The following is a 24,717-nucleotide window of genomic DNA, read 5'->3' as shown; positions in this document are numbered from 1 at the left end:
TCTGCTGCTCTGGGTTTGTGGAAGAGAATGATGCCTTGTCCCCAAGGGACCTCACCAGCCTGTGAGCTTCCTAGGCAAGTAGGGCACCTCTGGCTCTATGAGTCTGTCTGCAGGAGCCATGATTTGTTCATTGTGACTACAGCTGACTGCCCCAGGGTCTGGGGACAAGGCTTGAATCAGTTGTCAGGCACACACCTGTGCTCACCTGAAGGTGGTCTTTGTTTTTCCAGGTCACCCCAGAAATCATAGGAAGAGGAGCTGCTCCATGTGGCTGTGAAAGCTTGGGAAGGAGAAAGAACATGATCCCTTCATAGTTTTGCTTCCTGGCATGATGTATGTGTGTGAATAGCCATTAGGAGCAAGTGCAAAACTCAGCTGACTTTTAATGGGTGCCATTTCCAATTGGCCCTTGGACTGAAGAGCAAGCTGAGTGTTTCAGAGCTGAAGTGTGCAAGTGTAGAGCTGAAAAAGTTTAAAATAGCAAAAGGGGTAAAAATTGAAGTTCTGAAAAGCAGTTATGTTTCCCCCCCTGGGAAGGATAGTACTAAAAACAGCTCCGACCTAAATATATTATTTTTTTTCTATTTTCTTTTTCATTGTAAAAAATCCCTTTACTATTTCTTCTCCCATCTGACCCAAACACCAGGCATCCTAGAAACCTGGCAGGTTTGAGCTGAACCTAATGTATTCATTTAGAAGGCAGACACTGGGCAGCAGCTATGTGTTTGGGACTGTGAGGGTGCTTTGGAGTCACATAAGACCCAGTCAGTGTCCTCAGACAGTGTGGGACTGTGTGAAAAGGGTGCATTTGGAATACTATCCTGAGTTGGACTCACAATCTGTTTTTGGAAATTGCTCCGTAAATTTGGGCAAAAGGTTTACTGTCTCCAAGCCCCAGTTCCTATTTGAACACGTGGGGTCAATGCTGCTCATCTCTTAAGGTCCTTTTGAGGACTGAGTAGGATACAGCTTTTCACAAAGTGAACGTGATCATGACAGGCCTTCACTCAAAACACTACAAAAGGTTGCTAAGTATGGTGATATTTTATTTGTACTGAAATGTGATTTTATTTGTATGTTAATAAATAAAGTTGCCTGGGGGTCAGAGCTAATAGCAAGCCATAGCAGAGCTGGGTGGTGGTGGCGCATGCCTTTAATCCCAGCACTTGGTAGACAGAACTAGGTAGATCTCTGTGTGGTCAAGGATACAGCCAGCATTGGAGACACACGCCTTTAATTTCAATACCAACCATAGAAGACCTGGAGGTCTGTACAAACAGGCAGTGATGAGGCGGTCATGTGGTTGGGTTTACAACCAATGAGAAGGCAGAACAGAAAGTCTATATAAAGACAAACAGACAGGAAGTAGGTCTCTTTCGGAGAGGTCTCTTGGTTGAAGAGGCTAGCTGCAGCAGGCGGGTAAGGCTCTTAGCTCTGATCTCTTGGCTTTCTTCTTTGCATTGGTTCTGTGTTTCTTATTTAATAAGACGGTTCGTTACATCTACAGCTAAGTGTCTTAGTTACTTTTCTATTGCTGTGATAAAATACCATGACCAAAGCAACTTATAAAGGAAAGTCGTTATTTGGGTCTTACAATTTCAGAGGGTTGGAGTTCATGGCCATCATAGTGGGGAGATGGCAGTAGGCAGGCAGACATGGTACTGGAGCAGTAGCTAAGAGCTCATGTTGTGATCCACATCATAAGGCAGAGAGAGGGGGAGAAAGAGAGAGAGAGGGGATGGCCAGAGTCTTTGGAGACCTCAAAGCAAGGCCCCAGTGACACACCTCCTCCAACAAAGCCACACTTCTTAATTCTTCCCAAGCAGTTCCATGCACTGAGGATCAAGCATTCAAACTATGAGTTATGGTGGCGGGGTGGGTAGGCTCCTTCAAACCACCACAGTAGGGAATTTGGAAAAGGTTAATGTCTTTAGCACAGACATGGGGCCTGGCCTTTGTCTACCTCTCTGCCTGCTCTTGTACCCACACAGCTGCCTTCTTCCTACTCTCCAGTCCTTGCTCTCACACCTTGGTCTATCCACAATGGCTCCTCTGATGGGAACATGTCCTCCAATGTGTCTCTAGCCTTCTGGTCACCTTGTTCTGTCAGTCCTGCTTCCTCGGGACTCTTTTTGCTGCAAAGCCTGAGGTCTATCCCATCACTCTAATTTCTTTAACCTATTTTATTCTCTTTCTGGCTTTAATTGCCACATGGTGTTATGTGACCTGTGTGCTTCCAGTCTCTTCTTTAGGAACAGGAAACCCATGACAGCAAGTCCTTTTCCTTCACCTCTGTCTTCCCAGTTCTGGAAACAGAGCTTGGCCCTCCAATGATGGCTGAATAAATAACGAGAGTTTCTTTACTCGGTGCGTGGCACAGAGTAGGGACTCAGTAAAAAGCAATTCTTCTTCTAACCTTCTGGGCAAGGAGCTTAAATGTTAGGACTGAAGATAAGACAGTCTGAGGGTGGTGGAGTCTGGGAGTGCTGGAGTTTGAGGGTGGTAGAGTCTGGGGGTGATGGAGTCTGGAGGTGGTGGAGTCTGGGGGTGGTAGAGTATGGGGGTGGTGGAGTCTGAGGGTGGTAGAGTCTGGGGGTGATAGACTCTGGGGGTGGTGGAGTCTGGGGGTGGTAGAGTCTGGGATGGTGGAGTCTGGGGGTGGTGGAGTCTGGGGGTGCTGGAGTCTGAGGGTGGTAGAGTCTGGGGGTGATGGAGTCTGGGGGTGGTGGAGTCTGGGATGGTGGAGTCTGGGGGTGGTGGAGTCTGGGGTGGTGGAGTCTGGAGGTGGTGGAGTCTGGGGGTGGTGGAGTCTGGGGGTGGTGGAGTCTGGGATGGTGGAGTCTGGGGGTGGTGGAGTCTGGGGGTGGTGGAGTCTGGGGTGGTGGAGTCTGGATGTGGTGGAGTCTGGGGTGGTGGAGTCTGAGGGTGGTAGAGTCTGGGGGTGGTGGAGTCTGGGGGTGGTGGAGTCTGGGGTGGTGGAGTCTGGAGGTGGTGGAGTCTGGGGGTGGTGGAGTCTGGGGTGGTGGAATCTGGGGGTGGTGGAGTCTGGGGTGGTGGAGTCTGGACGTGGTGGAGTTTGGGGTGGTGGAGTCTGGGGTGGTGGAGTCTGGGGTGGTGGAGTCTGGGGTAGTGGAGTCTGGGGGTGGTGGAGTCTGGGGGTGGTGGAGTCTGGGGGTGGTGGAGTCTGGAGGTGGTGGAGTCTGGGGTAGTAGAGTCTGAGCGTGGTGGAGTCTGGGGTGGTGGAGTCTGGGGTGGTGGAGTCTGGGGGTGCTGGAGTCTGGGGTGGTGTAGTCTGGGGTGGTGTAGTCTGGGGTGGTGTAGTCTGGGGGTGGTGGAGTCTGGGGGTGCTGGAGTCTGAGGGTAGTAGAGTCTGGGGGTGATGGAGTCTGGAGGTGGTGGAGTCTGGAGGTGGTGGAGTCTGGGGTGGTGGAGTCTGGGGTGGTGGAGTCTGGGGTGGTGGAGTCTGGGGTTGGTGGAGTCTGGGGTGGTGGAGTCTGGGGGTGGTGGAGTCTGGGGTGGTGGAGTCTGGGGGTGGTGGCTGCTCTTGCTGCAGCTGTGCCCTGTTCCCTCCTCCCCCTTCTCCTTCTCTTCTAGCTCCTTGGATCTTTTTACATCCTGATAACTGTGCTCTTCAGAGCCTAACTGAAAGTAAATCCCCATTTTATATTTTAATCAATTTGTTCCACATAAAGTATGTCTGGGGCGATAAGAGCAAGTGTTAGAAAACAATAAAGCACTGGACGATTCATGGGATTTGCCTGCCAGTCCCTGTCTTCTAGCAGCGTTTGCCTTGAGAAGAGGAGCCAAGGAGAGAGAGAAAAGGTCGCACTGTCTCTGCAGGGGTGAGCATCAGGATTAATTAGAGAAGCTTCCCATAATGAACCTTGCTATTGAAAAATGCATGAATGGAAACCATTCCTGCCCTCTGCTTTGTGAATGAACTGCATAGAGGTGTTTGCGGGAGTGGAATCATCCGCCATGGTGCAATGCTCCATCCACCCCTCCTGGGTGACTCATGTGCTTATGGAGCACAGACTGTGTGGCCTATGCAGTGGGAGGAGAAGGAGGCGGTGGGAAAGACACATTGGCAGGTGCTCTGGAAGCACATTACCAGATCCTGATCCACTGGGAAGCGGGTTGCTCAGGGAGGCTTGGGGGGTGGTATATGTAGGTGGAGAAATGCTTGAGCCTAAAGTCCAGCCGACTAGATATTAACTAGGTAAGTGGGTATGTGGGGATCGTGGAAAAGAAGGTAAAGTATCCTAGGTGGGGGGGGGGTGAGCATTTTGGAAAGCTGAATCTTAGGTTTGTGATCTATTTCTGCCGCTGTAGATATGTGTCCTTTTCTGTGCCTCAGTTTCTCCAAACATAATAAGAAGCTGTGGAGGAAATCTTTGTTTCAAAGTTCCACTGGGATAAGAATTGTGTTTGATCATATGAAACTCTCTCCCCCACCCTGCCCCTCCTGGGTCCTTTGGGCCTCTAAGTTCACTTGCCTTTATAATTTCCTTTCTTTCTTGGCACTTTTCACCTTTTCTTATGAGTCAAGTCACCAAGGGTCAGGACTGAAAATGTATTTAGTGCCTCTGGTTATGTCTGCGGGGGCAGAAGAGATGACCTATTGTTAAACTAGCATTTGTTCCTAAATTTAAATAAAATTAAAATGTTAGAGATAGAATAAGTGGGGACACAAAATACCATGGTTGCATAAGAAATTCTGAGTTCTAGAGCAGCAACACTGGGTAAAGAAAACGTTTTAACTCATGGGATAGTCACTTTGATTAATCACCCTGCTTGTGCAATCACTAATGTGCATAGAGAATCAGGGTGCCCAGAGCATGCCACTTTGGTGTGTGGTCACTTTGGGCTGAAGACAAATGAGAATCCTATATGAAAGATGGGTCCCTTCTTTCTTTCTGCTCCTACACTGGGTATGAATTTCCCTTGGTGAAGGTGTCCATTCTGCCTGCCTCCCCCACGAGGAAGGGAGATAATTTGGTCACTGATGAATCTGCCCAAATAAATAAGCCTTACTTACTGAGATAACCTTTATCTTTCATTAATTTCCTGTATAGACTCATATCCTTACAATTTACTAAACCTAAAATCCCAAACACCTTTCTTTTGTCATTTCTTTACAAATTATTGCTGGTTTGTGAGCTCTCAGGCCCAGCTCTCTTTGGGATCCACCTCCTCTTCTGTGGAATGCCTAGGTAGATACAAAAAATTTCATGCTACATCCAATGTGTTTTGTGTGCCTTTTCTCCCATCAATCTGTCTTTTGTCAGTTTAACTGTTTGGCCTCTTGCCTCCTTACATGATAGATGAAAAGTCCTTTTCTGATCCTGTGACTGGTGGGCTCTTTGCATGCTTGTATGTTACCCCACAGAAGTCACAGAACACGTTGATAACATTCACACTGGTGGTTTGGATAGGAATGGCTCCATAGACTCCTGGTTGAATACTTGGTCCATCGGGAGTGGCACTATTAGGTGGTGTGGCCTTGTTGGAGGAAGTGTGTCCTTTAGGGGGTGGGCTTTGAGGTCTCAGAAGCTCAAGCCAGTTTACTTCCTGCTGCCTGCCTATCTAGATGTAGAACTCTCAGTTCCTTCTCCAGCACCACATCTGCCTGTAGGCTGCCATGCTTCCTGCTCTGATGATAATGGACTAAACCCCTGAAACTGTAAGCCAGCCCCAATTAAGTGCTTTCTTTTATAAGAGCTGCTGTGATCATGGTGTCTCTTCACAGCAGTAGAAACCCTGACTAAGATGCATACTTTGTGTGACAAGAGGGTGTAGCTGGAGATTTCTCCAGTCCTGCCTGGCTCACGGTCAGGACAAATCCCTCTCACCCACCAGTCCCACAGCCGCTTAGACCCAACAGAGTAAACACACAGAGACTTATATTGCTTACAAACTGTATGGCCACAGCAGGCTTTTTGTTATCTAGTTCTTATATATTAAATTAACCCATATCTATTAGTCTATAAGTTGCCACCTGACTCGTGGCTTACCAGTACCTTACATCTCGCTTTCCATGGCAGCATCTCTCTTCCTCAGCCTTCCACTTTTCAGAATTCTCCTCTCTGCTTGTCCCACCTATACTTCCTGCCTGGCTACTGGCCAATCAGCATTTTATTTATACAGAGCGATATCCACAGCAAGAGGGTGACTCTGAGGCTCCAAGGAAATGTAGCTCAAGAACCTTGGTAGGATCCCTGGTAGCTCCAGAGTTTGTGCACGGCCCTCGCCCCCACCACACACACACACACACACATATTGGCTGACTCCACCACTGCGCTACACTGTCACCCGTGTCTCTGGTTTAGTTGTTTTCCCTCTGGGCTTAGATTTTTCCAGCTGATCTCTCCATTTCCTTCAACAGCTTTTCCTGATGTCTCCACAAGTTTCCGTTCTTTCCAGGCAGCTGATGTCATCACTAAACAATGGAAGAGAAAACAGAATAGTTGACTTCATGGGCGATACTCTAATTCAGTGACTAGAAATGTCTTCAATTCAAGGGCAGAAGAAGGGGCAGTTGAGTTTCAGCACACAGGGATGCCCAGACAGGAGAGTCAATTTGGAGTGTTTGACAATGGGGCTTCAGAGAGAAGACTACAATAAAATTCAGACTTGCAGAGGGGAAAAGAAATCTCCTATTCCACTTGGGCCACATTTATACCTGAGGAGTAGTTTTGACATGAAGAACATTGCTTTGTTAAATATTAACCCAAACCAACCAATAAGCAAGATGCTGCCGTTCTTCATGTCTGTCTTGGGTGATACAAAATTCACCTTTTATCCCCATTCTCTGAGTTAAGCTGATACCTGATTCTAGGAGAATTTATTTTACAGGCAAGGCTAAGCCACCAAAAGGTTTGATATAAGCAGAACTGTAGAAGCAGGGGAGGGGTGAGCACAGGGATGCCTGGGTGGTTTTGTTTTTTATTGCCAGTGAACAGAAGCAAAAGGCCTTCTCTCTCCATGATCTCCCCTGTGGAAAGGGCATACCCTCAGAAGTGAGGGGTACACAGGGCCTGTCCTCAGAAGTGAGGGGTGCACAGAGCCTGCCTCAAGAGCATGGTTGTTGCTCTTAAGTTTTCAGGTCTTCTGTAGGAAGAAAAATGGACTGTGTTATTCTGAAGTCCTGCAAGATAAAGATACAATGGGACTCACTGGAAGGACCATCTAGACAGTGAAATTGGGATTGCATTCTGACTTGAGGGTAGCTCAAAGTTTATCCATCTGTGAGGCTGGGATATTGTGAATAGACTGCAGAGATCTGGGTGCCGTTCCTGGTCCCCAGTACCAACACACCAGTGGCCTCCATCACTTCCACACAGCGTCATTGAAAAGCAGACAGCCTGAGTTTAATGCCCTAGATGCAATTGTACTATAATTCAGTCATTTTCTGTTTTTTATGTCTTACAGAAATGCTTAAAAATATCCCCAAACAAAGATCTCTTGCTGACATTTTAAAAGACATGCCAAATAAAGTGGCAGGGCATCGAGAGCCCTCTAAACAATGCCTGCACTTCAAGAGCCTGAATGTACACACTCATTGCAAGAACATTTGAGAAAATAATTTACTCTCAGTCTGTTTTGAATAATTGTACAAAAATAGTTTATAAGCTTAATCAATCTTTAACAAAACCCATTCTTGCATATCATTCGTGAAAGTCCCAATCTGAAGATTACACTTAATGGAATTGTCTGTCAATTCCCATCATTATCAATGGGGGCAGATGGCTCTCTTTGATTGTGCATTTTATACACAGAAAAACTCTGTACCTCTCTTGCTTTCAAGTCAGCCTCCTGGCAGCTCACATTGTGATCAGGGGTTTTCTTTTTGGAGAACTGTTTCCTTTAAACACCAGACTTCATGTATCATTATAAATAAATATGTTCAGAGAGCAGTTTTTCGTCTATAATTTGTTCATCTCCCATGTTAGCATTTGAAATGAAGCTCATTGGGAGCATGTAGCACAGATCCTGATTCAAGAGGAGTACAGGCATAGCCCAGCACCACTGTAGCTCACAGGGACAAGAGTTTATCAGGGCAGTACACAGGGCCTCAGTTGAAGACACAATCCCTTTTCCTTTGCCTTGCTCTTGAGACATAGGCCAGAGACCCAGCATATACTTCTTCCTGGGCTAGGTTGGGTTTTTCTCTTAGTGATTTACTACACTCTTATTTCAATCTGAATCCAGCATGTCTCCAGGGTAAATGGTACACAAGACACATAAAGAGCTCAGTTACAATCCCCACTTGTGAAGGGCACTGGGCAGACAGAGGACTCCATCAAGGAAGAGTACAGATGCTGGGCATGTCCACAGCTGCATGGCCTGCATAAGCAGATCCAGAACATAATACCTGCACATCGTGTGTAGCAACACCAGGTTTGGGAACCGAATAACTCTGATTGGAATTTAACTCTTTACTGTAAGAGGAAATATAAGGTTAAGGCAAAGAGAGTCATGCTGGGTTCTGCCTAGAATGGGTTTAAATTCCACTCGGCTACGTGCTGTATGGCTTAGTCTACAAATTTACCCTCTTCACATCTCTGCCTCCTAGACTGTAAAGCAGAAATGAGAATAAGGTTATTACGAGAATCCCATGAGATGAGGCAGTTAACATAAAGATGTGCCCAAAGAATACTGAGTGAGTAAGCTGATGGATACAAAATATAAAGTAAATAACATAAACTGTTTTCTTCTTCAGTTGAAAGGAGCGATCTGCACCACATGTGTGCACTTTGTACTACTCACTTTGATATTCTGTAACCACAAAGAGAAGATTTATTCACAGAGACTACCTAAGGGAGGGGGGGAGGGCTTTTTTGGCCAAGAGTTTCAGGAGATTTCAGTCCACTCTGGTGGGAAAGGCATGGTGGAGCTCAGCCCAGGATGATAAGAGTGTATGGCAGAAGCTGTTGACATCATGGCCAACCAGAAAGCAAGGAGAGTGTGACAAGAACCCCAGACAGATATAACCTTCAAAGGTCCACCCTGGTGGCCTGCTTCTGACAGCTAGGCTCCATAGACTCAAAACAGAACCACTGCCTGGGGCATAGCCTTGTGAACTATGAGTCTGAAGGGGACACTTTGGTTTCAAACTGTAGTGCAGTTCCTATGATAAATTTGGATGGCCTGGCTGCATGAACCTGGCAATTTACTTCGTCTCTCAGCCTAGACTTCACAGTTAGAAAAAAGACAATAATAGTATGGCTTACTTCATAGGGCTGTTAACGCTGGTGCAGCACATAGAATATTTCTGATTATTGCTAAATTGAGCAATTGACTAGACACTACTAAAAAATTCTTGCTTGCTCAAAGCTCAGTATATGTGACTCACTCGCAGAGGAATTCTCTCTTGTAGGTATGTATCTGTGGGCATCAGCCATCTGTCAGTGAGGGAAGGTAGCCATGGGAAAAACCTGTGAAGGCCTTGCCAGGCAAGGCTACTATTTTTAAAGATCAAGTAAATACAGAAGAGAGCAATGTTTGATTCACAAAACTTTCATTTGCATGTACTGCTTTCTTACCGCATGGAGCCATCTGTAAACTGTTAAGTAGTGATGCCTGTATAAACCACACACTGGGCTGCAGGGGCATCTTCATTAGTGACCAGCATGATACTAGAAATGGGTAAATTGGATCACTTAATATCATTGCTTTTACCTCTGGAACAAAATAAATTGAAGCATTTCCCCCATTAGAGTTAATAAGACTCGAAAGGCTAAATTTTCATTAGGAGGCAAAAGTCTTTCTAGAAATCTTGTCTCTCTGAGGAAAGACTGGGGATGGAAAGGCAGGATGCCATTGCTACCATCTTCAGGGGTAAACACTGAAACATCATGTCCCAGAAGGGCTTTTTTTGAGTTTATAATCCATATTCCTTTCGTCTGAAAACAACCAACCAACTAACCAAAACCAACCCCTGAAACCTCCCCCACCCCTGTGTGTTCATTCCCTCAGGAAGTCTCGGCTTATCTGTCACAGCCTGGTCCCGCTTAGCTGCGGCTGCTCAATATTTGCTCAGAGGCAGAGGCAGAGGCAAGGGGCTTGGGACATGACTGCATTGGTCCCAGGAAGCAGGCCAAGAAACTGGGTAAGTGAGGGATGTGATTAGGAAAAAAAATCACTCCAGGCCTGTGATACTGAGGTGGGTATTGTGTGCACCGAGGGCCTGGAGTCCAAAGCCTGAAGAACATCTTTTATAGCTGTTTTTCCAGGACAGATGGAGCTATGGCAGCTCCTGCCTCCACAGGTTGTAGGCTTCCCTAGTGACATGAACAGCACACTGAGAGACTACACTTGGGTTTAGATCTAGTGGAACTCTAGGACATCAGTGTTGTGAGATATTTGATTACACTGTCTAAGCAGGATTTTCAGAGCAGAGAGGACCCTGGGAAGAAGTGTTGAGTCACGAAGAGTTGTCAGCCAGAGGAAGCAGGATGTGTAGGAGATGAAATAACAAGCCATGAGCCATGTAACTGCACATAGATTAATAGAAATGGATTAATTTAAGTTATGAGAGCTAGTTAGAAACAAACCTAAACTATAGGCCAAGTTTTCATAATTAATAAGACGTCTCCATGTATTTATTTGGGAGCTGGCTGGTGAGACAGAGGAGGACTAACTACACATCAGGGAAAATCCTGGGGAGAAATAAAATCTTCTTGAGATGAGAGCCAGCCAGCCAGAAATGAATTACAGCTGCTCTGGAGCCATCCATCAATCCAGCAGTCACAGAAAGCAGAAGTGGGCTAGGCCATGAGTGAAGGATACCTCTAATCATAAAGGCAATGAGCGTTTGTTGACTACTTGCTTGTCATTCATTCACTAACAAACCTTCACTTAGAGTCGATCATTTATCAGATATTTTTCTAAGCTCTGGGAACATCACAACAGATAATGTCATTTAAGGTGGGGGTAGGCTATGAAAAAGGTAAAGTGAGTCTGGGCTAACAGCAATTACATTTTATTCCAGATATGCTGGTGAAGACAAGAGACTCCCCTGAACGAAGTGAAAGCACCAGCTGGAAGAAAAGTGTGAGAGCAATGGGGCACCATGGATGGGAGAGGAGTGTGAGCCCTAGGTGAGAGAGATGTCTCCACATCTAAGCAAAAAGGCTAGTGTGGCTGGGGCTGAGCAGTGGGGGCAGGGGTGGGGGGACTAGACTTCAGGCTAGTGTGGCTGGGGCTGAGCAGTGGGGGCAGGGGTGGGGGGACTAGACTTCAGGCTAGTGTGGCTGGGGCTGAGCAGTGGGGGCAGGGGTGGGGGGACTAGACTTCAGGCTAGTGTGGCTGGGGCTGAGCAGTGGGGGCAGGGGTGGGGGGACTAGACTTCAGGCTAGTGTGGCTGGGGCTGAGCAATGGGGGCAGGGGTGGAGGGACTAAACTTCAGGCTAGTGTGGCTGGGGCTGAGCAATGGGGGCGGGGGGAGATTTCAGAGGTAGTCAATGGCAGTGCATGAGGCCTGTGAAGGAAGGTGGGTCTTGCTCTTTCTGTGAGAGAGCTGTTGGGGACAGCTAAATATTTTCCTTTTCCTTTTCTATTATTATTATTTTAATGATTTATTTATTTTAACTTTATGTGCATTGATGTTTTGCTCACATGTATGTCTGTGTGAGAGTGTCAGATTCCTTAGAACTGGAATTACAGACAGCTGTGAGCTGCCATGTGGGCACATCAAACCCAGGTCCTCTGGAAGAGTAGCCAGTGCTCTTAACTGCTGAACCATCTCTCTAGTTCCTTTTCCTATTATTATTATTATTATTATTATTATTATTATTATTGATAGAGCCTTATGTATTCAAGGCTGGTCTCAAACTTGCTGTGTAGCCAAGGATGACCCTGAGCTTCTGACCTTCTTGCCTTCCTCTCTCAAGAGCAGAGATCACAGACAAGAACAACCACCCTCAGTTTAGGCAGTGCTGGGAATGGAATGTGCATGCTAGCCAAGCACTCTACTAAACAGTTACACTTCCAGTCCTGAGATGGATTCCATAGGAACCTTAAAATCCAGGGGCTGGCGAGATGGCTCAGCGGGTAAAGGCACTTGCAGCCCAGGCTGGCAACCTGAGTTCAGTCCCCAGAACTTCCATGACTGACTCCTGCAGGTTGCCCTTTGACTGCCACACATGAGCTATATAGCACATATGCCAGCTTGCAAGCACTGTTGCAGACACACACAAATAAATAGATGTAATAAAGAGTTTTAAATAATTTAAAAATCCATGAGTTTATGAAATAAAATATTTTACATGTTCTGGGTTTTGTGTGGGGAAAGTAGGCATCTCCCATGGTCTCAACATTATCACTCAGAGTCAGGATTCAAACTCAGGGAATTGTGCTCCAGGGCTCTAAATCTCAAGTTTTTGCCTTTAGTATCTGCAAGTTTGTTCTCCAGAACCACGTCCTGAGGTTCCCACCCACACCCCAACCCCCACCCCAGAGACTGTCCCAGGTTGGCCATGTCTCTGATGCCCTTGCTACCTCCCACAACAGCCAGGGTGTGCTCATCTGTTGTCACTGAGCCTCAGCGGACCTGTGGAGAACACAGCATGGGGTCAGAGAGGCTCAGGTCCTGGAGAAGACAGTGGTGACCACCATCCTGCCTTCAGAGTGGCTCCTTGGCCTCTCTAGATGAATATGGTTTTTCTGGGTCAGTGAGGCCAGCCATGTCTGCTTGGGTGGGCAAGCAGGCTTATGGTGGAGTACTCTGAAGCTCCAAGGACATGCCCTCGGTAGAGGGAGAGTCTCGGCAGAGGAGGGCAATAGAAAGGATTGGCGTCGTGCAGTCTTCTCATCTATAAAAATAAACTTGAAAGACTCGGGCAATTTGATTTGAGCTGGTCCTCTGACCTGTCTGTGGCCTCTCCCGTCCATGTCTGAAAGGGAAGTGTTAATTTTTCAACTGCATTTAGAAGCTTCTCTGACCAGCAAGGACATTGGGTCAGCTTACCCTTTAAAGGTGGCAATTCCAATTTAGAAGATTTAAGTCTGAGAAAATGTGCTCTCTCCTTAGAGCCCCGGAGCACAGTCATTAAGCCTTGGTCACCGGTTCTGCAGGAGGCGGTTGGGGTAAGTTGATTCTGAAGGTTTCAAAGGATGTACTAAAGGCGGTGGCCATTCTACCGCCCACTGGCAATGTGGCGCCTCCTGCTGGCCGTGGAGGTCAGTACATACTTGCCCTGACCCTGCTTTGAGGAAGAACACCCTGGTTGGAAGGTGGCTTCTTGCTCTGGGTCTAGGAAGCTTCTAGAAAGGGTGTGAATCAAGGCTTCTGCAGTTGAGCTGCTTCAGCTTGTCCTTAGAAATCAGCATCGGGAGAACAAAGGTCAGAGGCTGGGATGGCTCCCCATAATCCAGGGTTCAGGAGTGTGGAGAGAGGCAGGTGAGTCCTATTTGCTAACTTCCACAACAGCAATCCACAGTAGACTTCCCCGGCTCAACACAGCCTCACCCAACGCTGGTAGTCTAAAGGACACAGTGCCCCAAGAAGGAAGTTCTGACGGAAGCAAATTACACCCCCTATCCCCCTACACCCCCACCACCGCTGCCAGGAAGGTTGAAATTAGGTGGGGGGGCATACTTCTCTCTGACTTGGACTTCGAGGTAGAGTGGCCTGACCCCCATTCTCCTTAGTTACTCCCGGAGGGTAACTATCAGCACCAGGTTTGACTCCTAAGCCTGTTTCATAGCTGCAGAACTGAGACATAAACTACCTTGACTAAGTTGGCCCTAGCTAGATGGGGCTGGGATTTGACTGCAGGAGTCTGATGTCTTAGCATGTCTCCCTCTTCGTAACCTAAAGGAATGTTGCCTCAAGGTCAGAACAGTGTCACAGGGAGTGCAGGCAGCAACCAGACTCCCCAGGCCAGAGCAGATAGTGGCCACACCGCCTTGGCAAACTGCTCTCGTGTCTGCCAGACTGGAAATGGAGATGTTAGGAGTGTCAGCCTGTTTGAACACAGACTTGAGGGAGGTTGCATACTTGCCTGAGTCACGACCTGGCTCTAGGCACTGCTCACAACCCCTCTTCTGTGTCTAGGAGGCTCAGGTTCTTGAAATCCTCCAGTCTGTTCCATTCAGAAATAAGGAAAATCCGGGGATGGGGAGATGGCTCAGCGGTTAAGAGTGCATATTACTGTTGTTGAGGATGGAGTTCAGCTCCCAGGCCAGGTGACTAAACTGCCTGCAACTCCAGATCCAAGGGATCAAATGCCTCTGGCTTTCACAGGTACCTGTGCTCGTGTGCACACAAGCCTCCCCGACCCCCACATATTTAAAAATAAAGTTTTATTATTCCTTAAGAAAAACAAAGAGCACTGGTGGGTATGGGGCGAGCAGGGCAAAAAGAAAAAAAGAAAAGAAGGGGGAGGGAACTAATGATCTGGTCAACAGCCAGCTGCCCAAGGTCTAGACATTTGCTGTCAGAGAAGCATGAATCCTTCTTTACTTCTTCAAAATTCCGAGTCAAGACTTAGTCCCAGGCCCCTGTAGAATCTGCCCTTCAGGTTAGAGCTGTCTGGGGAATAGAAGGGGCTAGATAATTTCTCCACATTTGAGAAAAATGATAATTTGATTAAGAGATTTCGTATGTCTAGAAGCAGTAGTTCATCTGTGTAAATGATTCGAGGTCTGAGGCAAAGAGCTGCATCAGAAAGAGACACTCTGAGCTGTTGAAAAGGACAGCGCACACAGAACTTAATTAGGAGTACAGGCTAATGGAACTGAGAGGGAGGCGAGATGAATTCATTATATTAATAACAAACCTGAGCTTAGGCAAGAGAAAGCAGATGGAAAGAAAACACATAACGTGATGTTTCATTTCTTCTCAATAAAGTAGAGTGCGCTGAAATGTAACGAGATTACCCACCCTCTCCATCTGCCTTTGTCTAAATAAATTCAAGTTTTCCACAAATGTAATGAATTTTCAGCTTGTAATTTGCTGTCTCTGTTGTGTGTGGTACTCAGAAGACCAAAGATGCTCCCTTTGAAGCCCATTTTGCAGCAGGCCCTGGGGCCGGGACCGCTATTAAACACCAGGGCCTCGCAGAGATCAGTGGGAGTGTTCGAAGTCATGCCCCTGTCAGCGTGGGTGGGAAGCCCTTCCACAGCCTGCCTGGGGCTGGCGCGGCACAGGTTGGCAGACAGGCACAACGGTCTGGATGTAGGGGTCAGGGCTGGCACTAGGTGTAGCCAGAATAGCTAGTGGTCGCCAGTGTGCTGTAGTGAAGTCGAACAGCCCTGAAGCCGCTCCTGTCTCACCCTCCATTTACCTCTGCCTTCACCCCCTCTCTGACACCCGTTCAGTCTCCCAATTCTCCCAATTCTGCTGCTTCTTACAACTCAGTTATTTCCAAATGCTTCCTTCGAGGGCTGCAGACCACGCATGCGCCTTTCATCTGTTGCCCTTGACTTGGTGCGTTCATCCTGCAGTAGTGATGGCACCGGCATGGTTTCTTCTAGTTGTATGCAACAACCACTGTTCCTCCGCACTTATTCTCAGTTCTTTTTTCCTTCCTTCAACAGCTGTAAGCTAGGACCCTTCCATTTTCACAGGCACTGAGCACTCAATGGTAAGCAAGTCCATTCAGTCCTGTGAATCAGTAAGGCGTGTTAAATAATACTCACTCAAATAAATTATTGTTTCAAATTTAATATTTATTTGTGTGTGTGTGTGTGTGTGTGCATGCAATATATGCATACTTGCATGTTAATCTGTGAGGGTACATGTCTAGCCCTTGCCTTCCATCTTTTTTGAGGCAGGGTCTCTTTTGTTGTCCACCTGTAATGCTAGCAGTCAGAAAGTAGAGGCAGGGGCATCAGCAACTCAAGGCCACCCCTAACTGCACAGTGAGTTCAAAGCCAGCCTGTACTACAGAGTGAGTTCCTGTCTCAAAAGAAAGAAAGAAAGGAAAGAAGGAAGAAAAAGCAGGACTGGAGAGATGGCTCAGTGTGTTAAGAGTATTGGTTCTTCTTCCAAAGGTCCTGGGTTCAATTCCCAGCACCTACATGGTGGCTCCATAGCCATCTGGTTAACTTAGTTCCAGAGGATCTGACAAGAGAAATGCACACATTTCCTTTAAAAAACTCCACATGTTGTTGGTGTACAGGTCAATGACTTGACAAATCTAAGCAGCACATGTGTGACCGCCGCACTAATAGAACCTTTCCATCTCTCCAGAAAGCATTCTCATCTATCTTCTCAAATCAGCCGCTTTCACTTGACCAGATCTCCTCTTTCCCACCACAGATGCTTATGCTTGCTCTACATTTCACATAAACGTAATAATATCCAATATACTTTCTCCCTTTGTATTAGTTACTTCACCTAGCCAGTAAATGTCAGGATCTATGATGCTGTTGTGGGGAACGCTTTCCTTCCTTCCCTGACTCTCTCCTTCCCTTTCTCCTTCCTTCCTTCTTTCCATTTTCCTTTTTCTCTGGTGCTGAACTGGGAGAACTGGGAGCCTCTAATATTTGGTATGAATTTGGTTTGCTTTCTTGCTCATGTTTGCCAGGACCACAGAGTTATACACCAGCCTTAACTTCTGCTTTCATATTACTGAGTATCCAAGGTTATACTGTGATTTGTGTATCAGTGTGCTCTGTAATAGACAGCAGATTGTTTTCAGCTGTTGGCTGTTATGAATGAAGTTTGTGCTGGTTGGTTATTTTTGTTGTTATCATCTTGACACAAAGTAGAGTAATCTGGGAAAAGGGAATGTCAGTGAGGAATTGCCTCTATCAGATTGGCCTATGGGGCATTTTCTTCATTAATGATTATTGTGGGAAGGCCTGGTTCTTTGTGGGTGGTGCTGCCACTGAGCAGGTGGTCCTGGGTTGTGTAAAATGAAAGGCAGATGAGCAAGCAGGGTGGGGACAGTAACCAATATTATTCTTTGGTCTCTGCTTCAGTTCCTGCCTCCACTTTCCTGCCTCGAGTCCCCATTGTGGCTTCCCTAAGTGATGGACTGGCTGGAATGTATAAGCCAAATAAATCATTTGTTTCCCAAGTTGTTGTTGGTTGCAGTGTTTATCACAGCCATAGAAAGCAATGGGAACAAAGACGCTAGATAAATTTATGTTCCTGTGTTTTACTGGCATGTAGTTTTGTTTTTTGAGTAAATATCTAGGAATGGAATGTCTGGCATGTGTAGAAAGTGTAAGTCCAACTCTGGAAGAAGCTAGCAAAGCGTTTCCCAGACTGAGCACACCTTTACCATCCCTCCAGCATCAGGGAGGAGTCCAGTTGCTTTGTGTCTGTGTCTTCACCAACACTTCCTATTTTTATTCCTTTTACTATTATCATTCAAAGGCAGTAAAGTAATATTCCCCCTAGAGTCTCTTCCTTTGTTTGTTTGGGGGTAGGTGAGACAGGGTCTTGCTGCATAGCTCAGATTGGTCTCATACTCTTCATTTTCCCGCTTCAGCCTTCCCGTTCAGTGATACAGATGTGCACCATCACGCCAGCCCGGCCTTTGTTGGGGTTTGAGTTTGTTCTTCCCGAAGACCCATGGTGCTGAGTGCTTTTTCCCATGGAGCTATTAACTCCTCTCTACCATCCGTTCAGTAATGGTTTTGAAAGATAATTCATCATGATCAATGGCGTTATCCCAGAAGTGTGAAATGGATTTACACTTTTTGACCAATTCCACAATCAATCCTTATTCTCTGTGTCAACAAAATGAAGAGAGAAAATGATTAGATTATTTTAATAAATGAAATAAAAGTACCTGATGGAAATCAACATTTGTGTTTCTAAAAACCCTCCCATCAAACTCAGACAGAAATTGATGTCTCAAAAATATCGTTGCTTGTGACTCATTGCACACCTCTGCAATTTTGCTTTTCCATTTTTTTTTAAAAAGAAATGTGTTTTCATTGTACAGGTCTTGTACATATTTTGTCAAATTTATTCGTAAGTTTTTCATATTTTGATGGCACTATGAATTGCTTTATCAATCTCATTTTTCAATTCTGTTCTTCACTTAGAGCGAAGTTGGAAGCCTCAGGCAAGTGATTTGAGGACTTTGCTATAAAGATGCTGCAGCCAGTGTGTGTCTGGCCTGAAGATGGACACATGTCAGTGGGACAAAATTGACTGCAGGAAAGACTAGACATAGACTCGGTTGATTTTAGACAAGGATGCCAAGGGAACTCAAAGGGAATGAAAACTCGTGCTGAAAGTGCTGGGGAGGTGGCTCATTGTCCTCGTTTTGCCTCCGGACTCTAAGGTGATTCTAGTGATTGATGGACTTACATATAAGACTAGAGCTACAAAATCTCTACACAAAAATAGACAAAAGGCTTGTGGCTTTAGGAGCAGAAAGATAGGGTTTTCTCATATTTTTTTTTTTGGTTTTACACAAAAGAGTTGTGCAAGAACTTGAGAACTGGATTTTATCACAATTAAACAGATCTGCCCTTCAAAAACCAAGAAACATCATCAATAATTACTAGAGGAAAGCCACAGATTGCAATAAACGTATCTATACTATTTAAAAAACAGTTGGCAATTGGTTTGATTCCTGTAATCTGTTCCATTCAGGAGACAGAGAGATTGTGGACTTCATGCCAGCTAGGTACTAGTGAGTCACCACCTCACAGGACGAAGAGAAAAACAAGAATATGCAAACAAAAAAACCACTTACACCTCTACCACCACCCCAAAACCCTGCAGCATATGTAGCAAAGGAGTTTTATCTAAATATAAGATTTTATACGCGTGCGCGCGCACACGCATACACACACACACATACACTCAATAAGAAGACACAATGAGAAGGTGTAAAAACTGGTCAAAATATTTCAATAAACACTTTGGGAAATGCAAATAAATCTGCAGAGCAATGCCTCCTCTCTTTCTCCAGGACATTCTAAAAGTGAGAGTCACGGAACCCCAGAGTTGGAGAGGATTTGAAATGTGGTCTGACCATATTGGGAGCCAGCCTGTTTCTTGTAAAGCTAAACACTTACTCACAACATGACCCAGTGATCTACTCTCAGAAAATCACCCGAGAGAACTGAAAACACACTGCCCTTCAAAGCACAGTCGATAAACATTTGGGACTGCTCACTTTACTATATGCTCCAACTGGACCCTGTCTGCACTCAGGGAGTGAATAAAGAAATCACAGGTGGGCTCTGGGGTGTGCTTAGCAACAAAGGGAGAGACCCTTGACAACATGAGCGAATGCCGCAATCACTGTGGCAAATGAGAAAAGACGCACAGGACTGTATGTGACATTGTCTTAAATTGGGGGCATCCAGGGTACCAGAAATTGCAAAACATATAAATTACAGTGATGTTTTCACTCACCAAAATGTCTGTTCCTATGAAGTCAAGAAAGGGGGCATGGTTTTCTGGAGCTGTGGGTTGGGAGGGGTTAGTTATAGAAACAGAAACGGAAACAGCAGCCCCACATTCTCAGTTTTGGTTGTGTGGTTGGTAGTGTTGTGTTTTCCAAAGTTATGGGACATGAACATTTAATATATGCCTGCTCTTGCTTTTGAAACAGGGTCTTGTTGTAGAGCCCAGGCTGGCCTCGAACTTGGGATCTTGCCACCGCAGCCTCCTGAGTGCTAGAATTACTGGGGTGAGCCACCGTGCCCAGTGCTGTATGCAATTTATGGACTGTATTACACTGGAATAGAACTGAAGAACCAGAAGTGAAGAACCTTTGAACAGACATGGGTCTAGTCAAGGCGACTGTGAATAGCTTGTATCTTTCTGGTATGACAATGAGCTCAACCCAGGCGTCTGCCCTCTGGGGGAATCTCTCCCCCCTGAGAGAGCCTGTTTAGAAGTGGTTGGGAGCTGTGGTCTAGTTCTGCATTGTGCTGCAGAGAATTAAACAGGATGTAGATTCTATACAATATTTGTGTTTATTAGCTGAGAAAGAATGGATCTGCTAAGAGTAGTGACACCCCATTGTGTGGATGTCACTTCTCATTGTCAGCTTGCGGAAAACATCCAACTAAGTCCTCAGCTTGTTAAACCTGAAAGAGCTGTTTATGGGTTTTGTGTTTTTCTCCTGTGAACTATTAAGCATTCTGTTTAATTTGCAATAGCAGAGCAGGCCTTCTTGATGGCTTGGCTCCTTTGGGATGATTGCCGAGAGCCACACTCAATATTAGAACCCACGGATCTGAGTCTATCTATTAAGACAATTTGAGTCTTAAATTGGGGGCACCCAGGGTACCAGGAATCGCAACACATCTGAATTACAGTGATGTTTATACTCATAGAAATGTCCAATCAGATTTATTCTGAGGGGTCAGAAGACAGTTCACATGCCTCCCATCTAGCAGACACTTTACCATGAGTAGAATGGTTTCCATGACCACAGTCGGGGGTAGCACAGCTGAATCCACAGGAGGGCAAAGAGAAACATCATGAAGGGTGGTACCCACCATCAGTGACTGAGGGGTGTAGAGGTTTTTGTTTTGTTTTGTATTGTTTTACATAGAGAAATGGACAGCAGAGAGCCTACTGGGATCTAGAAACCTCCACCTCATAGCCAATGTTGAAGAGCAGAGCATTAGATGCTGTACACAGAAGGATGAACCCTCTGATTTTTTAAGGAGCTTACATCAGTTAGCTTCCTGCATAGCTGTGATATCAGACATAAACAATTTAGAGAAGAAAAGACTTATTATGACACATGGTTACAGAGTTGTCAGTCCATTGTAGCAGGGAAGGTGTGGTAGAATGCTGCAGCTCACCTTCTGGAGGGCAGGAAGCACAGAGACCGGAACAGAGTCGGGGACAAGGCAAGGACCTGTCCTCAGTGACCTATCTCCTCCTGTGAGGTCTCAATTCCTAAAGATTATGCTACCATTAAAAACAGTTCTCCAGCCGGGCGGTGGTGGCGCACGCCTTTAATCCCAGCACTCGGGAGGCAGAGCCAGGCGGTTCTCTGTGAATTCGAGGCCAGCCTGGGCTACCAAGTGAGTCCCAGGAAAGGCGCAAAGCTACACAGAGAAACCCTGTCTCGAAAAACCAAAAAAAAAAAAAAAAAAAAAACCACAGTTCTCCAGCTAAGTTTTAACCCATGAGCCTATTGGGGAGTCATTTGTGTTCAAACATAACAGAGTCCAAGACCTAGAAGCAGAGGGACTCGGGGTTGTATGTTGCAACTGAGCTTCAGACAGGACATGTAGCCCTGGGATGCCATTTCCATCCTAGTTCCTACTATTTCCTCATCGTTTGGGTCTCCAGGTTGAGGAGATCCAAAGGCATCCCTTCACATCCAGAATACAGAAGAGCAATGCCATTTACCAGGAATCTGGTATGAAAAAAGGAGGAAGGCTCATTGTACATCCTGCCCTCCTGCTTCTAAGGAATATCCCAAAGGGGCTATGCCTGAGTGACTAGACATGAAAACATACGTGTTCGCGCATATGTGTGAGTATATGTGTGAGTGTGTGTGTGCATACATAAGTGTGTGAATACATGTGTATGTGTGCTCATGTGCTCGTGTGTGTGTGTGTGTGTGTGTGTGTGTGTGTGTGTGTGTGTGTGTTTAAAGGTCCTGGCTCTTCCTTTGCTTAAAGCTCAGAATGTACACTTCTGTTCTTCCTCTGGGTACTTCTCCCAGAATTTCACACACCTCTATTGTCCATTAAGGACACACAGTGGTTCTGCCTCCTCCTCCACCCTCAGCTTGTACAATTACACTAATCTAGTTGCTCAGCAAACCAAGTGATGTCTGGCAACAAGACTATCTCCTTTAGAAATGTCTTGTAATCATCCTTTGCAGTTAGACCTGATTCAGTATCCTTCTCTTACATGTAAGACTTCTCTCAGACAAATCTCAGTGTCTGATCAATTCTAAGGGTTTCTCAGGCCCTAACATCTCTGAAATTAGAATGTGACTTACAAAGAAGGCACTTTACCATTCTAAGTTTTGATTAAATATGACACTTCTAGTTGAATACATGGCTGAAGGAGTTATTATCATTATACACTTAGGTACAACCTCCTCTTTGTCAATACAAAAAGCATGTCAGAGTCTACCAAGCTCCAAGGAGTGGTTAAGAAACTGTGGCCACAAATATATCTATCTTGACTCATTGTAATTCCCATGTTAGAAAGGACTGGCCCAGGCAGCTGGGAATAAGCACAAGAAACTGTCTAGTTGTCTGCAGTACAAAGGATTTGTCGGGTTGGAGAGAGTTATCAGTGGAACTAGGACTCGCCTGGTGAAGTGTGACCCAGAGACCCCAGCAGGATCTCCCGAGGCCTGACTGTCCATGTTGTACGGCAGGCTACCCCAACCCCACCTCTGCTGATGGCACCTTAGACTTTATGTTGTGAACAGAAGGTTCTTAGTCACATTGACGTTTAAAACTGAGTTATTTCTCGTTGGGAAGCAGAGTAGCTGCCACAACCTGTACATTTATATTTACTTCATTTGACCCCAAACTCTCAACCATCTTTTAGAAGCATGCATGGGTTCTATATTTACAAAGGGAAACCAAGGCCCTAAGAGCTTTGGAACTTCCCGGGCCACTGCCTAAGATGTGGTTGTGTCTGGGTACCGATCCTAGCAGTCTGACTCCAGGGCTCTCCAAAGCCCATCAGGTCCGTATTGAAGATAAAATGTAGTGTGTAGACCTTATTTGGACTATAGTTGGACAAAAACTATTGAAATTTGGCATGCATATTCCCATTACCCAACAATCCCATTTCAAGGAGTCATTAACATTAGCACCATCACACACACACACACACACACACACACACACACACACACATAGACATAAACACATATGTACACTTTTGTACAAACACCTATACACTTGCACACACACATGCATAGACACATATGCACACACATACATATATAGACAAATACCTATACACATGCATAGACACACAGATAACACATGCATACACACACACCATACACATGTACAGACAAAAATACACAAACACACACACACAAACACATATGCACAGACAAGAACCCATACACATGCACACATACACACACATGCACAGAAACATATGCATATAAATTTATAGACAACCACCAAACACACACAGACATACACCATACACATACACAGACAAAAAATACATATACACATATGCATACAAACTATGCCATGACTTTTAATAATAAAAAAAAAACAGAAATAATTGGTGCATCTGTCAACCAGGGAGGCCAAGATACTATGCTTCCATTCTAGAAAATACTCTATAGCACTAAAATACATGTGTGTTTAATTATATAGTGTGACCACATGGAAAAATTACTAAGATATATAAATTGAATGTAAAAAATGAACATAGATACAAAACTGTAGAGAAGATTGCCATTTATGTACAATAAAAGGCTTTGTATATCTGACTATAAAGGCAAACAAGCAATCTAGCAAGTTTGGTATGCACCAAATGCAGAGACTAATTCTTGGGAGGTGAACAACATTGGAGAAGGATGGGTGGAAACGTAGGGATAAAAGTTACATAATAACCACTGTTATTTCTGTATGCTATTAACTTTTAACCACGAGAATCCGCATGATAATCACCTTTTATGTTGCGTTTGTTTGTTTTGTTTTTGGAAGGCAAACTGAGTCAAAAGTTGCTCACACACCTTTTTAACCCCAAGTTTAGGTGCCTACAGTGGCTGTGGGCTGCAGAGCGAGGCACGGCATTTCTTGTTTCTTGTTAGGGATTATATATCTGCCTAGTGGGTGGCTTGTCTTCCCTCCCCCCGTCAGAACTGTGAAGACTAAGTCAGCAATGTCTGCAAGTACCACTGAGGGGGGACACGCCTCTTGGTGGTACTTCTGGGCTTGGAAACCAGTCCAATTCCAGTTTATGCTTAGTTGCTCCCAATCTTTAATAAATAGCTCACACTGTCTTCTTTTTACCAAATGAATTTGAGAAAACTCATCGATATGAAAACAAAAGAACATAACAAGTTGTGTGTGATGAATGACCACATTCTTCTCAGTACATTAACTGAAATTTTCTGTCTCAGGTGTCCTTTTCCTGGTTCAAAAAAAGCCCAAATTGTCTCACAGCTGAGTGTTTCAATACCTGGACTATTTGTCTTAAAGATATCTTTAAAAGACGCTATAATGACAGCTTTGTACTGTGAGTCATTTAGTTCTCCATAAAGAATGGATTCACAGAGAGAATATTGCATACCATGGCTCTTGGTGTGGGCTGGGCAGCGTCTCATGATTCACCCCAGACAAGCAGATGACAGACATCTTGGTTGTTCTCATCACCAAAGATTCAGCCTGGGCTCCTTGATGGAAAGTGTCACTGGTTTTTATTTTTTTACTTTATTGTCTGGTTGAATAAGCCAATCACAAGGAACAAAGCACACTGTTTAACAAGCAGTGTGAACCTGGGTGAGTTACTCACCCACTCTGAACCTCATTTACAATTTTAAAAAGTACACAAGATAATCATGTCTGAATTCTAAAATTAAGAGTTTGTATAGGCTGAGGAGATGGCTTTTCAGTCAAGTGCTTGCCCTGCAACAATGAAGACCTGAGTTCAGTCCCCTGAACCCATATAAAAAGCCCAGGTTTGGAGGCGTGCTTGCAATCTCAAAGCTCGGGAAGCATCAGGACTGGCCTAGTTGGGTAGCATCAGGTCCTAGTGAAAGTCTCGGTCTCAAATACAAACAAAACAACCACCCAAAGCCAAATAAAGCAGATGGCTCCTAAAGTATG

At 45.4% G+C, this 24,717-nt stretch overlaps 1 long non-coding RNA gene across 3 annotated transcripts; it reads left to right on the top strand.

The window, feature by feature from the left end:
• The first annotated feature begins 3,647 nt into the window (after positions 1-3,647).
• On the top strand, positions 3,648-19,871 carry LOC128104304 (uncharacterized). 3 transcript variants are annotated; one of them, XR_008215945.1, is made up of 6 exons: positions 3,648-3,842; positions 9,979-10,111; positions 10,994-11,102; positions 13,034-13,089; positions 15,544-15,590; positions 18,010-19,871. It is a non-coding gene; the product is annotated as an uncharacterized LOC128104304 (long non-coding RNA). The 3 variants fall into 3 exon arrangements; XR_008215944.1 differs by lacking the exon at positions 3,648-3,842 and adding an exon at positions 4,091-4,219; XR_008215946.1 differs by lacking the exons at positions 3,648-3,842; positions 18,010-19,871 and adding exons at positions 4,091-4,219; positions 17,448-17,764.
• The last annotated feature ends 4,846 nt before the right edge of the window (positions 19,872-24,717 follow it).

Source organism: Peromyscus californicus, unplaced genomic scaffold, assembly GCF_007827085.1.
Source record: "Peromyscus californicus insignis strain IS unplaced genomic scaffold, ASM782708v3 Scaffold_8__1_contigs__length_139910024, whole genome shotgun sequence".
NCBI classification, from domain to species: domain Eukaryota; kingdom Metazoa; phylum Chordata; class Mammalia; order Rodentia; family Cricetidae; genus Peromyscus; species Peromyscus californicus.
This window is presented reverse-complemented; position numbering and strand designations above follow the sequence as displayed.